Genomic DNA, 15,273 nt, shown 5'->3' with positions numbered 1-15,273 from the left:
GGTGTTGCTATCAGTGTGTGAAGAGTGGGAGAAGAGGGTTGCATTGACAATCCAACACAATGGGCAGCACATTGAACACATTTTATAAGTGGTCAGAAACTTGTAAATAACTTATGAAAGAATAAAGTTACGTTAAAACCAAGCACATAGTTGTTTTTCGTGTGAAATTCCCAATAAGTTTGATGTGTCACATGACCCTCTTCCTATTGAAAAAACAAAAGTTGGATTCAAAATGGCCGACTTCAAAATGGCCGCCATGGTCACCACCCATCTTGAAAAGTTTCCCCCCTCACATATACTAATGTGCCACAAACAGGAAGTTAATATCACCAACCATTCCCATTTTATTAAGGTGTATCCATATAAATGGCCCACCCTGTATACAGACTCAAAATAAGCACCTCCACAAGAGAAAGCAACGTGAAATATGTGTTGGGGTGCTTATTTTTCGGGTGTGTATATATCTTTTGTATTGATTTGTTGAGGATGTACCATATTTTTTTGGCCTTATTCGTATTGAGACACAGTGAGAGATTTTGTCTGGCAAGGCAGGTATTTTCCTCCCAGCATGTGCTGCTGGGCTGATTTACAGCCAGGTGAGGTAAAATACCAGACCGGATTTTTAGTGCCGGACCAGGTTTTGGCAGCATCTGGCTGTCCTTAAAAAAGCAGCTGGGCTCATAAGCGAGGTCTCTGTGTTGAAATCTGGGAGCCTTGTGTCTGGATGAAGGCTTGCTAACTGTTTGGCATGAAAACAGGTTGGTGCTGCTATGGTCAAGGACTCTTTGAGGCAGAATTGCCGCATGGTGTGAATTACCACCAACACCGCAAGTTGACTTTTTGCTTGTTTATGACTGCTTGTTTTGTCACTTGCCTAAAGTGTGAATAAAACACTGAACTGTTTGATCCAAATAACTTGTTGTTGCGTCCATACTGTGTCCGCTAATCCTGTCTACCAGAGCGAAACCCCACAGTATGTATTTACCTTTTACACCACACTTTATTTATGACAATGCTGTGGCACATTCATGTGGTTTTGGCTGTCAATACCATTTAGTTGTTTTTTTAATCTAATGTTTTTCAATAAGAATTAAACTTGTTAAAGATTTTTTGAAGCAGTGTAACTCGTTACATCATTGTCAATGCGGTACAAAACAGTGATCCAGTGGGATGTAAAAGACATTTCCTGTCCCTGACCGTAACTAGTGTAACACCCCAGAGTGGTGTTACCACTACTGCACCCAACTACAATCTATAAAGGGCTAATATTATGTCATCTTATATATAGTGCCTTGCAAAAGTATTCACCCCCTTGACTTTTTTTCGAATTTTGTTACATTACAGCCTTAAGTTCAATGTTTTGTTAATCAGAATTTGATGTGACGGATCATAAACACAATAGTCTAAGTCGGTGAAGTGAAATGAAAAAAAAAAATATAAATAAAACTATTGTTCAGAAATAGAAAATCGAAAATTGGCATGTGCAGATGTATTCACCCCCTTTGTTAGAAAGCCCATAAAAAGCTCTGGTGCAACCAATTACCTTCAGAAGTCACATAATTAGTAAAATGATGTCCACCTGTGTGCAATCTAGGTGTCACATGATCTGTCATTACATATACACACCTTTTTTGAAAGGGCCCCGGGGTCTGCAACACCTAAACAAGAGGCATTACTAACCAAACACTGCCATGAAGACCAAGGAACTCTCCAAACAAGTAAGGGACCATGTTGTTGAGAAGTACAAGTCAGGGTTAGGTTATAAAAAAAAATATCCAAATCTTTGATGATTCCCAGGAGCGCCATCACATCTCTCATAATCGTATTTGTATTCTTAGATGTTCAGGTGTTTGAAGATCCAGTAGTCTGTATATTGGGAGCAACTGAAAATTTGAAATTAAAGAAGGAAGTACGACTGGTTTTGGGTAAAATATTGTTTCAAGCTAGACTCCTTATACTTAAGAAATGGATAAAAGAAGATCCGCCCACAGTGGGACAATGGCGTGAAGCAGTAGTTAACCTTATTAAAATTCAACGGGTTTCTGAGTGCTATTCTAAAAATCCAGTAGGATTTGATGAGATTTGGAATAAATGGCCATATTAGGTTGAGCGCACCTTTTTTTTTTTTTTTTTCTCCATCCCCAGTTCCTCTCTCCCCCCTTCTTCCCCAGGGGCGGTGGGTGGGTGTTTGGGTGATAATTAATAATATTTATTACAGTTGTATATGGAATATGTTACATTATGTCATTGATGTGATCAAGGATTATATGTTTTAAAAAGAAAGAAAATAATAAAGTTAATAGATGTGCCAAAAAAAAGGAAAATAAAAAAAATAAAAAATAAATAAAATAAATCTATCATAATCAAATTGAAAGAACGTGGCACAACAGCAAACCTGCCAAGAGACGGACGCCCACCAAAATTTACGGACCGGGCATGGAGGTCATTAATCAGAGAGGCAGCACAGAGACCTAAGGTAACCCTGGAGGAGCTGCAGAGTTCCACAGCAGAGACTGGAGTATCTGTACATAGGACGACAATAAGGCGTACGTTCCATAGAGTTGGGCTTTATGGCAGAGTGGCCAGAAGAAAGCCCTTACTTTCAGCTAAAAACGAAAAGGCACCTTGTGAGTTTGCAAAAAGGCATGTGGGAGACTCCCAAAATGTATGGAGGAAGGTGCTCTGGTCTGATGAGACTAAAATTAAACATTTTGGTCATCAAAGAAAAGTGCTATGTCTGGCACAAACCCAACACATCACATCACCCAAAGAACACCATCCCCACAGTGAGACCTGGTGGTGGCAGCATCATGCTGGGGGGATTGGGACTAGGAAACTGGTCAGAGTTGAGGGAAAGATGGATGGTGCTAAATACAGGGATATTCTTGAGCAAAACCTGCACCACTCTGTGCGTGATTTGAGGCTAGGACGGAGGTTAACCTTCCAGCAGGACAATGACCCCAAACACACTGCTAAAGCAACACTTGAGTGGTTTAAGGGGAAACATGTAAATGTGTTGGAATGTCCTAGTCAAAGCCCAGATCTCAATCCAATAGAAAATCTGTGGTCAGACTCAAAGATTGCTGTTCACAAGCGCAAACATCCAACCTGAAGGAGCTGGAGCAGTTTTGCAAGGAGGAATAGGAAAAACTCCCAGTGGTAAGATGTGGCAAGCTCATAGAGACTTATCCAAAGCGACTTGGAGCTGTTATAGACGCAAAAGGTGGCTCTACAAAGTATTGACTTTAGGGGGTGAATAGTTATGCACATTGACCTTTTCTGTTATTTTGTCCTATTTGTCACAATAAAAAAAACAATATCTTCAAAGTTGTGGGCATGTTCTGTAAATTAAATTATGCAAATCCTCAAACAATCCATGTTAATTCCAAGTGGTGAGGCACCAAAATACAAAAAAAGTCAAGGGGGGTGAATACTTTTGCAGGGCACTGTATGTCTTTCCAGGTCCTCCACAATGTGCATTCATAATCTTGTTTTGTAATTGTTCATGTAATGTAGAGATATCTTTAGAGAGAATGGAACTTACCATTAAATTATCCCCCCTTTAGGCAGAAGTGGGCCAGTCCTGCTTGCTACCAGAATGAAGTGGTACAGTTCTGGTTTGTTCTGATTGAGACTCCATGTTGGAGCTGCCAGGATTCTAACCTACTTTTTGGCTGATCATAAGTCTGACTACAAGAGTGAAGTGCAGCATAAGGAGGAAATAAAGACACCAAGTCATCTTGTCAGTCCAGCAGAGTGAGAGAAGGATAGAGCAGAGTTGAGTTTGCCTGCTAGTTTAATGCTAAAGCCTGCTGGAACCAAGACAAAGCCTGAAACTGTTTGGAGAAACATTTATTCAAGTAATGGTACTATTGAACTTCATCTCAAGGTCTGGCCTCAAGTTATTTCTTTAAATCCCTCAATTATTCACCGTATTTATTGCTTCGGAGCCAGAGGTCCAGCCGTGTCCAGGTAGGAGCACCGTCACACACATAAAGAGACATTATAGGCCGAATTATACCACTCGGCATTTCCTACACCTGTGACGCGATAGAGAGGGCCCTGGGGGAGGCCGCCTATTGCACTAGTGTTCTATGTGTTGATGGTGGTGTGCACCTTGCTACATAGCAATAATTCCAAGGAGTGGGCCATATTCTCTGCCTCATGACAGTACAAATCAGGGATGGCTTTTTTGAGAAGTAATGGCGGCTAATAGATATTCTTCCTTGAAGATGAGCACATGACATCAGTTCCTTAAAAGCAGTAGAATCTACTAAGTGTTCTAGCAGCAACAGCAACATCAGCATCTTGACCAGGTAGTAGTTTAGTTGTCACACAAGATTACTGGATGCATATTGTTGTTTTCTGCCCACACATTACATTATAAATAATTGACGATGGACTGGAGGAGAAGTCGTCTAAGTGGGCGAAAGCTGATATTGATGGTGATGATGATGACAATGTGTTCTGGCTACTAGAAGGGTATAACCACATGTTTCAATTGTGCTGTGGTAGAGTATCGAGTAGAAAATTAGGCCGCAGATGCCTCTTATTTAACTAAGACCAAGTTCACACTTCAGTTATTTAATCAGTTATTTTGAGCCCAAACCAGTAGTGAAGCCTAGTCAGAGATAAAGTGTAATGGAAAGAACTCCACCTAATCTGTTTTTTTAACCCACACCTGGCTTTGGCTCACAATAACTGATCGAAAAAACGGACCAAAAGACGGAACTGTAAACTCAGCCTAATAGAGACCGCATTGTATAGCCAGCATAGAACATTGAAAGTACAGCACAGCTATTAAAAATGAAGACCGGCCATACAGTGAGGTCTTCATAAGTTAAATAAGAGGCAGCTGAGACCTAATTGCTCATGTGGTCCTACCTGAATGACAACAGGAAAGAGGAGAACAGCCTTGCTCATTTTGCTGGCCAGCTCTATTTTCCCAAGACAACCTGTGATGCCGATACATGTGTTGAAGTAGTGCAATACTTCTTACAGTAGTCCTTCAAGAGATAAGCAAAAAAATAAGAAAAAAATTAATTGTGATTCTATATGAATTCAATTTGCTCTGAACATTTGTAAATAGCAATCTCCTACAGATATTTTTTTTAAGAAAATAGATCTTTTGTTATTTTTTATGAATTTTTGCTCTTTCTATGCCTTCCCTTTCTTTTTAAGCTCTTGATCGCAATTAGGGATGAACAAATCGACTTCGGATGAAGCATCCAAAGTCAATTAGCATAAAAATTAGTTTCAATACTGTACGGAGCGTGCGCTTTGTACAGTATTAGAATGTATTGGCTCTGATGAGCTGAAGTTATTACTTCGCGAAGTTTCACAGGACTTCACGTAATAACTAGAGATAAGCGAATCGAAGCCTCGCGAGACTTCACATAATAACTTCAGAAATTGATTTATACTGTAAAATACCTTGGTACTTTGGAACCGAACCCGAGTTCGGGAAATGTTTTTTTACAAAATAAATAAATTTCTGAAATTATTATGCGAAGTAATAACTTCAGCTCATCGGAGCCAATACATTCTAATACTGTACAGTATTGAAACAAAGTTTTATGCGAATTGACTTTGGATGTTTTATCCGAAGTCGATTCGCTCATCCATAATTGCAATGGCAGTAATAGCTCATTATGTCTGAGTGACGCTGACACACATAGCATAGCGGGTAAATGCATGTTTGATAGTGTTAACATACAGGGTGTTTAAAAACACACCGCACCACTTACTAATAAATTGTTATTATCCATACTGCTTCCTTTTCTGGCTGTATTAATTTTTCTATCACATTATGCACTGCTCGTTTCCATGGTTACAGACCACCCTGAAATCCATCAGTGGTGGCCGTGCTTGCACAACATAGGAAAAAGCACCAGCCTATGTGAGCTCCCATGGTCTCGGCCACCAGAGAGGCCGGCACTTTTTCCTATAGTGTGCAAGCACGACCACCGCTGATGGATTTCAGGGTGGTCTGTGACCATGGAAACGAGTAGTGTATGATGTGATGGAAAAATGAATCCAGCCCGAAAAGGAGGCAATATGGATAATAACAATACATAAGTAAGTGGCTTGTATTTACTTCCTCTACATGATAAATGCAACTTAATGAAGTGAGACAACCCCATTATTAAATTATTAAATGACCCCCCAAGTGTCCAGAAACCATGTCTTAAAGGGGAAATATAATGTTAATGTCATAAGAAAGAGTGGCTCATTCTGCATAGGCATCCAAAAACACGTCTTAAAGGGGACATAATGCTTGTTTACATTTATACATAAGTGTTAAATGTCAGAAGAAAGAGGCTTGTTCTGATTGAGCCTGGAACATTTCTCCCTTTTATTGGGAGCAGCTGCAGTGCAGTGTGGATGTGGAAAGGGTGAGGTAGTAGCGGCACGTTGCTGCAATAGTAGCGGCAGCAGAAGCAGCATATCATGGAAAAGACAAGGCTGTAGTTGTTTGTGCAGCTGTTTAGGGGTGATAGTAGTAGTGGTGAATGTGTAGTGGTAATGGCAGTATTAGGTTAGCATCAGGGAATAGAAGCTGCGGCAGTGGCGTTAGCAGCAGCCATACAATACACAACATGATGGTAGGCAGGCCAACAGTGGCATGATGGCATATAATAGTAGGCAGCTAGACAGTGGCAGTGGCAAGATGGGGCACTGTCAGAAAAGGCAGATGTATTAATTTGTCTCATCCAGAGTAGAGTGAAACTCCTCAAGTAATCATTCATACTGATGGAGGACATCTTCGCCCATCACAATGCCCCCGAAGCATTGAGAACCTTCTCTGAGATTACACTGGAGGCTGGGCAACATAGAACAGAGAGAGAATACTAGGCCAGTTTGAGGCACTGTTTCAGTCTGCCTGCCCAGAAATCCACGGTGTCAGGGAACAGGGTATGCGCCAGAGAAATCTTAGAGCCCATTTAGGATTGGACCTGTGTGTTTAGGTGGTAGATCTCCATTTGCTGATTTTCCTTAGCCTGGTGCAGCATGTGAAAAAAAATAAAAACTGTTTCATTATGTTGATGAACTGGCTGATGGTGCTGTGGCTCCTGCTTCTTGTGGCAGACATGTGGATGGCACCTATCAGATTGCTTCATGTGAATGATATGGCTATCATTACGTAAACAAGCAAGCATATACAGTGGGATGGGAAAGTTTGAGCAACCTTGTTAATCGTCATGATTTTCCTGTATAAATCGTTGGTTGTTACGATAAAAAATGTCAGTTAAATCTATCATATAGGAGACACACACAGTGATATGAAGTTTATTGGATTTACAGAAAGTGTGCTATAATTGTTTAAACACAATTAGGCAGGTGCATAAATTTGGGCACCACAAAAAAGAAATGAAATCAATATTTAGTAGATCCTCCTTCTGCAGAAATTACAGCCTCTAAACGCCTCCTGTAGGTTCCAATGAGAGTCTGGATTCTGGTTGAAGGTATTTTGGACCATTCCTCTTTACAAAACATCTTTAGTTCATTCAGGTTTGATGGCTTCCGAGCATGGACAGCTCTCTTTAAGTCACACCACAGATTTTCAATTATATTCAGGTCTGGGGACTGAGATGGCCATTCCAGAACATTGTACTTGTTCCTCTGCATAAATGCCTTAGTGGATTTTTAGCAGTGTTTAGGGTCGTTGTCTTGTTGAAAGATCCAGAGGAATGGTCCAAAATACCTTCAACCAGAATCCAGACTCTCATTGGAACCTACAGGAAGCGTTTAGAGGCTGTAATTTCTGCAAAAGGAGGATCTACTAAATATTGATTTCATTTCTTTTTTGTGGTGCCCAAATTTATGCACCTGCCTAATTTTGTTTAAACAATTATAGAACACTTTCTGTAAATCCAATAAACTTCATTTCACTTCTCAAATATCACTGTGTGTGTCTCCTATATGATATATTTAACTGACATTTTCTATCGTAACAACCAACGGTTTATACAGGAAAATCATGACGATTAACAAGGTTGCCCAAACTTTCGCATCCCACTGTAGGTGTGTTATAACTGGTATCACCTTGCTATCCTTAGAGGGAACAGTTTATCACACTGTTGATGGTTAGTGGTTTGAGCTGGGATCATTAATATCCCCACCACAATCTTCCCTCAGTTTTTCTGCCTGAGTATCCTGATTAATTCCCCTGATGAGTGTTCTTTTGGAATATGAAATGTGCCTGTAAGGACTGGGATTAGGATAGGGCCATATCAGGGCCAGCAAACACGGAAAGGTTCCAGACGGTGTCGCCCTTCTAAGGACGAGTGCCCTGTGGTGAGGCTGCTCTAACATCTAGTGGCTAGGGTTATACCACCACAGGGCCATATTAGGGACATATTAGACCCCACAATCCCATGAGCTATTGCAGCATATAGTCTCCTCCAAGGGAGTTGATTTCTGCTTACCTGGATACTGGCTGCCTTCTGGATCCTGACGACAGAACGGTAGGAACAAAGGTTTCCTTATTAAGTGCCGCCATACAATCCGTTTCTTATCTGAGTTGTTATCATTTGTGACTCTTTATGAGTAGCTACTTGGTTCTATCATATCACCTAAGGGCCTATCATTTTAATATTGCTGAATTAAAAGTTATGTTTTAGTGTAATAATTGATCACTGCTTCGGTTGGTTTTCTGGATTTTTCTGTGATTTGTTATATAGATATCGCATTACCTCTTTTCTTGTGTGATTTTTATATCAATTTTTTTGTTGATGCAGGGCTGTTGTGCCAACATTAGTACCCTGGCTGTGCCTCACCTTCTGCCGACATATCCTGCTTACCACCATGGTAATGTCCCTCAACGACTTGCTGAAAAACTCTCTGACTGCCGAGTATGCCATTTTCTCTCCACCACTGAGTGATGCCTGCCTGATGATGCTTTTATGAACCAATGCACAGCTAGAGGGATCCTCAAAGGTAGTCTTCTTAGTAGCAGATGGTGTACCAGTCCCGGGTTTGGCAGCTGATCTCCCACTGCTTCCACCCTGCTTTCTCACGGGCATGCTTCCACCCTGCTCTCTGATGGGCACGCATCCACTCTGCTGTCTATCAGGCATGCTAACACCATCACTCCCTCATGATGACAGTGTCCTTTCTTCACCCGGCTCACATGTGCGATCCACTACATTTACAGTACATTGGTTTGTTCCTCACGTAACCCTCACCTGTCTCTTGCGCACGTCCCTGACCTCTTGCAACATGTGCTCCCAACCCACTTTCCTCATCGGTAGTTGCACACCTAGAGGAGTCTGCAGCAGACCTCTCCTCCAAATCTGTGCTGGCCTGTAACTAATGACTATCCTCAGGAAGTTCACCACTCTGAAAAGCAGAGCAGAGGAAGTGGCATACCTTATTTGGCTAGCAGAAGGAGCAGCAAAAGCAAGAGGCAGGTTCAGGACAGGTGATGGCACTTAGGCAGTTCCTGGGTCATGCTAACTAAGTGTGATGTCATAAGAACCCACCAATTCCTGGCTGTGTGTATCTGTTGACACTTGAGATGATGTTGAAGAGTGAGTCAATCGTTCCAGTACAGCTGGATTGTTGGTCTAAACATTACCGCCGGATGACAGTGACAGCTCTGGCCTGTTACTGCGGCTGCTACTACTCACCCGTCTTCTGCTGCTACTTGTGATGGATACTGCTATATTTTTGCCACTGCCTGTTCCTTGGGAGGGCTCAGTCAACAATCTGTTGGCCATAGTGAACAGTAACTGAACCAGTAACGTAACAGATAGGGTGTCACGGATGGTGTACAGAAAGCTGGAACTTATAAATAAACATCCGACTGGCTTGATATCAAACTAAGGAGCATTTGGGTGAGCCCTATAAAACCCCTAGAGCTCTCCCTGACTGCTATGCACATGCAAAGATCTTTATGGTAGACGATTGCATGCCCTCGTACCTTATGCTATGTGACACCTGAAAACTCTATAATAGTGAGGGGACACGAACATGGGCTTCCCGCACTTAATACGGACGGAGTCTGGGTAATCTACAATCAAGCCAGCAAGAAACACAAATAAAGGAAACAGACTTATCTGAGGAATCTGGAGAAGCATCCTCCAGCCGTGAACACAATCCAGGAAGAAGTATAAACCGCAAAGTGAGGCAGTATGGGAGGGAATATAACGGGAGACAATCAGTGCAAATAGATGACAGCTGGGAGATGGAAAGGAGATGAGAAAGTGAAACCAAAACAAAGAACATCATACAACAGGTAGAGAAGTACGTCTGCCAGATCTTCTTACAGAGCTGGCGGTGACAGTACCCCTCCCTCTACGGGTGGACTCAGGACACTCAGAGCCCACCTTCTCAGGATGAGACCTATGGAAAGCCCTGATGAGACGAGTGGCCTTAATGTCTGCCACTGGGACCCACATCCTCTCCTCAGGACCATAACCCTCCCAATGAACGAGGTACTGGAGAGAACCGCGGACAATGCGAGAATCCACAATCCTAGAGACCTGAAATTCAAGCTTACCATCAACAACAATCGGAGGAGGAGGCAAAGAGGAGGGTACAGTGGGTTGGACATAAGGTTTTAATAGGGACCTGTGAAAAACATTATGGATCTTCCAAGTCTGAGGAAGATCAAGACGGACGGCAACGGGATTGATGACGGACAAGATCTTGAAAGGCCCAATAAACCTAGGACCCAACTTCCAGGAGGGAACCATCAGTTTGATATTTTTTGTAGACAACGACCCACACCAGATTCCCCACATTCAGGTCCGGACCAGGCACACGTCTCTTATCCGCCACATGCTTATATCTCTCACTCATCCTCTTCAGATTACCCTGAATCTTTTGCCAAATAAATGACAAAGACGAGGAAAATCTCTCCTCATCAGGTAAACCAGAAGACTCCTCTCCAGAGAATGTCCCAAACTGCGGATGAAACTCATATGCACCAAAAAATGGTGACTTATCAGAGTACTCCTGGCGACGGTTATTTAAAGCAAACTCAGCAAGGGACAAAAAAGAACACCAATCCTCCTGATTCTCCGCCACAAAACAGCGCAGATATGTCTCCAGATTCTGATTGATGCGTTCGGTCTGACCATTCGACTGCAGGTGAAAAGCAGAAGAGATTGACAACCGAACCCCCAAGCGAGAACAGAAGGCCTTCCAGAATCTGGAAACAAATTGCGTGCCCCTATCAGAAACGATGTCTGAAGGAACGCCATGCAACTTAACAATGTGATCAACAAACTCTTGCGCCAGCGTCTTAGCATTGGGTAACCCAGGAAATGGAATGAAATGCGCCATTTTGCTAAAACGGTCCACTACTACCAGAATCACAGTCTTCCCCGAGGAACGAGGCAGGTCCGTAATGAAGTCCATGGACAGATGCGTCCAAGGACGGGAAGGAATGGGTAATGGGAGGAGAGAACCCGATGGCCGTGAATGAGGGACCTTGGCACGAGCACAAGTCTCGCAGGCTGCCACAAAACCCTCCACCGTCTTACGAAGAGCCGGCCACCAGAATCTCCGAGCAATGAGATCCACTGTGGCTCTGCTCCCCGGGTGTCCAGCAAGGACAGTATCGTGGTGCTCCTTAAAAACCTTGTGTCGTAAAGCGAGAGGCACAAACAACCTCCCAGGGGGACAAAGATCAGGAGCCTCTGCCTGGGCTGCCTGAACCTCTGCCTCCAAATCAGTATAAAGAGCAGAGACGACCACCCCTTCAGCCAAAATGGGACCCGGGTCTTCAAAGTTTTAAGCGCATTTACCGACCACAAAGCAAAATCTACCCCCTTTTTAGTCATATCAGTGAGTAGCTTAACAACAGAGGAATAATTCAAAATTAACTTTCTGTAATAATTGGCAAAACCCAAAAACCGCATCAGCGCCTTCTGATTCTCAGGAAGCTCCCAATCAAGCACAGCGCTGACCTTCTCAGGGTCCATGCGAAAACCAGAAGCGGAGAGAAGAAAACCAAGAAAATGAATCTCCGGAGCCGCAAACACACATTTTTCCAGTTTAGCGTACAATTTATTATCCCGCAGAATCAGCAAGACCTGACGTAGGTGGCCTCGATGAGTCTTGAAATCAGGGGAAAAAATCTAAATGTCATCCAGATACACTAGTACAAAATACCCCATTAAATGATGTAAAATGCAGTTCACAAAATGTTGGAAGATGGCCGGAGCATTCATCAAACCAAAGGGCATAACCAAATTCTCGAAATGACCTTCAGGGGTATTGAAGGCCGTCTTCCATTCGTCCCCTTCCCTGACCCTGACTAGGTTGTATGCCCCTCTTAAATCCAACTTAGAAAAAACCTTAGCCCCAACAATCTGGTTAAACAGGTCCGGGATCAGAGGAAGCGGATATGGGTCACGAACCGTGATATGGTTCAGCTCGCTGAAATCCAGACAAGGTCTTAACCCCTTAAGGACACAGCCTTATTTCACCTTAAGGACCAGGCCATTTTTTTAAAATCTGAACAGTGTCACATTAAGTGGTGATAACTTTAAAACGCTTTGACTTATCCAGGCCATTCTGAGATTGTTTTTTCGTCACATATTGTACTTCATGACACTGGTAAAATGAAGTAAAAAATAAATAAAAATGAAGTAAAAAAATACCTAATTTACCAAAAATTTTGAAAAATTTGCAAATTTCAAAGTTTCAGTTTCTCTACTTCTGTAATACCTTGTAATACCCACAAAAATTCTGTTGACTTTACATTCCCCATATGTCTACTTCATGTTTGAATTATTTTGGGAATGATATTAGATTTTTTAGGGATGTTACAAGGCTTAGAAGTTTAGAAGCAAATCTTGAAATTTTTCAGAAATTTACAAATAAACTATTTTTAGGGACCACTACAGGTCTGAAGTCACATTGCGAGGCTTACATAATAGAAACCACCCAAAAATGACCCCATCTAAGAAACTACACCCCTCAAGGTATTCAAAACTGATTTTACAAACGTCGTTAACCCTTTAGGTGTTGCACAAGAGTTAGTGGCAAATGGGGATGAAATTTGAGAATTAAATTTTTTTGCCTAATTTTCCATTTTAACCTATTTTTTCCACTAACAAAGCAAGGGTTAACAGCCAAACAAGAATGTATCTTTATTGCCCTGACTCTGCCGTTTACAGAAACACCCCATATGTGGCCGTAAACTACTGTACGGCCACACAGCGGGGCGTAGAGTGAAATGTGCGCCGTTTGGTTTTTGGAAGGCAGATTTTGCTGGACTGGTTTTTGAACACCATGTCCAATTTGAAGCCCCCCTGATGCACCCCTAGAGTAGAAACTCCATAAAAATGACCCCATCTAAGAAACTACACCCCTCAAGGTATTCAAAACTGATTTTACAAACTATGTTAACCCTTTAGGTGTTGCACAAGTTTTAATGTAAACTAGAGATACAATTTCAAAATTTCACTTTTTTGGCAGATTTTCCATTTTAATATTTTTTTTCCAGTTACAAAGCAAGGGTTAACAGCCAAACAAAACTCATTATTTATGGCCCTGATTCTGTAGTTTACAGAAACACCCCATATGTGGTCGTAAACTGCTGTACGGTCACACGGCAGGGCGCAGAAGGAAAGGAATGCTATACGGTTTTTGGAAGGCAGGTTTTGCTGGACTGGTTTTTTGACACCATGTCCCATTTGAAGCCCCCCTGATGCACCCCTAGACTAGAAACTCCAAAAAAAGTGACCCCATTTTAGAAACTACGAGATAGGGTGACAGTTTTGTTGGTACTAGTTTAGGGTACATATGATTTTTGGTTGCTCTATATTACACTTTTTGTGCGGCAAGGTAACAGGAAATAGCTTTTTTGGCACCGTTTTTTTAATTTTTTTATTTACAACATTCATCTGACAGGTTAGATCATGTGGTAATTTTATATAGCAGGTTGTCATGGACATGGCGATACCTAATATGTATACAATTTTTTTTATTTATGTAAGTTTTACACAATGATTTCATTTTTAAAACAAAAAAAAAAGTTTTAGTGTCTCCATAATCTAAGAGCCATAGTTTTTTCAGTTTTTGGACGATTATCTTAAGTAGGGTCTCATTTTTTGCGGGATGAGATGATGGTTTGATTGCCACTATTTTGGGGTGCATATGATTTTTTGATCGCTTGCTATTACACTTTTTGTGACGTAAGGTGACAAAAAATAGATTTTTTTTACACCGTTTTTATTTTAATTTTTTTACGGTGGTCATCTGAGGGGTTCGGTCATGTGATATTTTTATAGAGCCGGTCGATACGGACGCGGCGTTACCTAATATGTATACTGTTATGTCCCCTGGACACTCTGTGTCTCTCAGGTACTGCTGGCAATGCTGCCAGTATCTGCTCAGCAAGTTACACACACAGGCCGATGTACTACTTAACCAGAGCAAGGTTTATTACTCAGAACATTATGGTAAGGAGGGGGGCTCTCTGGGGACTGTCTGGGGGCTCTCTCCCTCTCCATTGGGGGGCTGCAAAGGCACAGCAGCCCCCCGATGGGAGAGGGAGGGAGCTCCCTGAGCTGTTAACCTTTTCCATACCGCGGTCCGTACGGACCGCGGTATGGAAAGGGTTAAACGGCTGACATCACATCACAGATGTCAGTCGTTTATAACAGGGTGTCAGCGATGTGCTGACACCCTGGTATACCCACTGTACACCAACGATTATTCAAGTGGAGGCGGGCGGTGGATCGCGATCCCGCCTGCCGCACCGCCCGCCTCTTGCACCGCCCCCACCGCCCACAACTCCCCCCCTGCACCTCCCACCAGGATAAAATCATTCAGGGGTGCAGGGAGGGGGGGGAACATATGTTTTTTAGAAATACTAATATTTCTGATCAGAAAGCGCAGGTGTCCGCAACCCAGGTAATTTATCCACTTATGTCTTGAGTATATATACCCTGCTATCTTATATTTCCATACCTCCTGACGAAGCTGCTGAGGTGAAACGCGCGTCGAGGTCCTGCGCTTAGGGTCACTATATCTCTTTGGGTTTTGTCATGTCTTCAGGTACGTCCCGTGTCAGGTGTGTCTAGTTAGACTCTACTATACACATTGCTATATATCACATCCATATTAGGCCTCTGTTACTATTCAGGCCGTATATATATCATTATTGTGTTGTATTATAGACTAGGCTGTGGATAGACTTTACTAAGCTTGTTATATACATGTTGTCTATGGCCATCAAGGACGCAGACTGTGGATCTCACTGACAACCTGGGAATTCCCTTATATCATTGTATCACGTTATATAGTCCCCCA

The sequence above is a fragment of the Bufo bufo genome, chromosome 1 (genome assembly GCF_905171765.1).
Source record: "Bufo bufo chromosome 1, aBufBuf1.1, whole genome shotgun sequence".
Classification (NCBI taxonomy): Eukaryota; Metazoa; Chordata; class Amphibia; order Anura; family Bufonidae; genus Bufo; species Bufo bufo.
Note: the sequence above shows the minus strand (reverse complement) of the source record.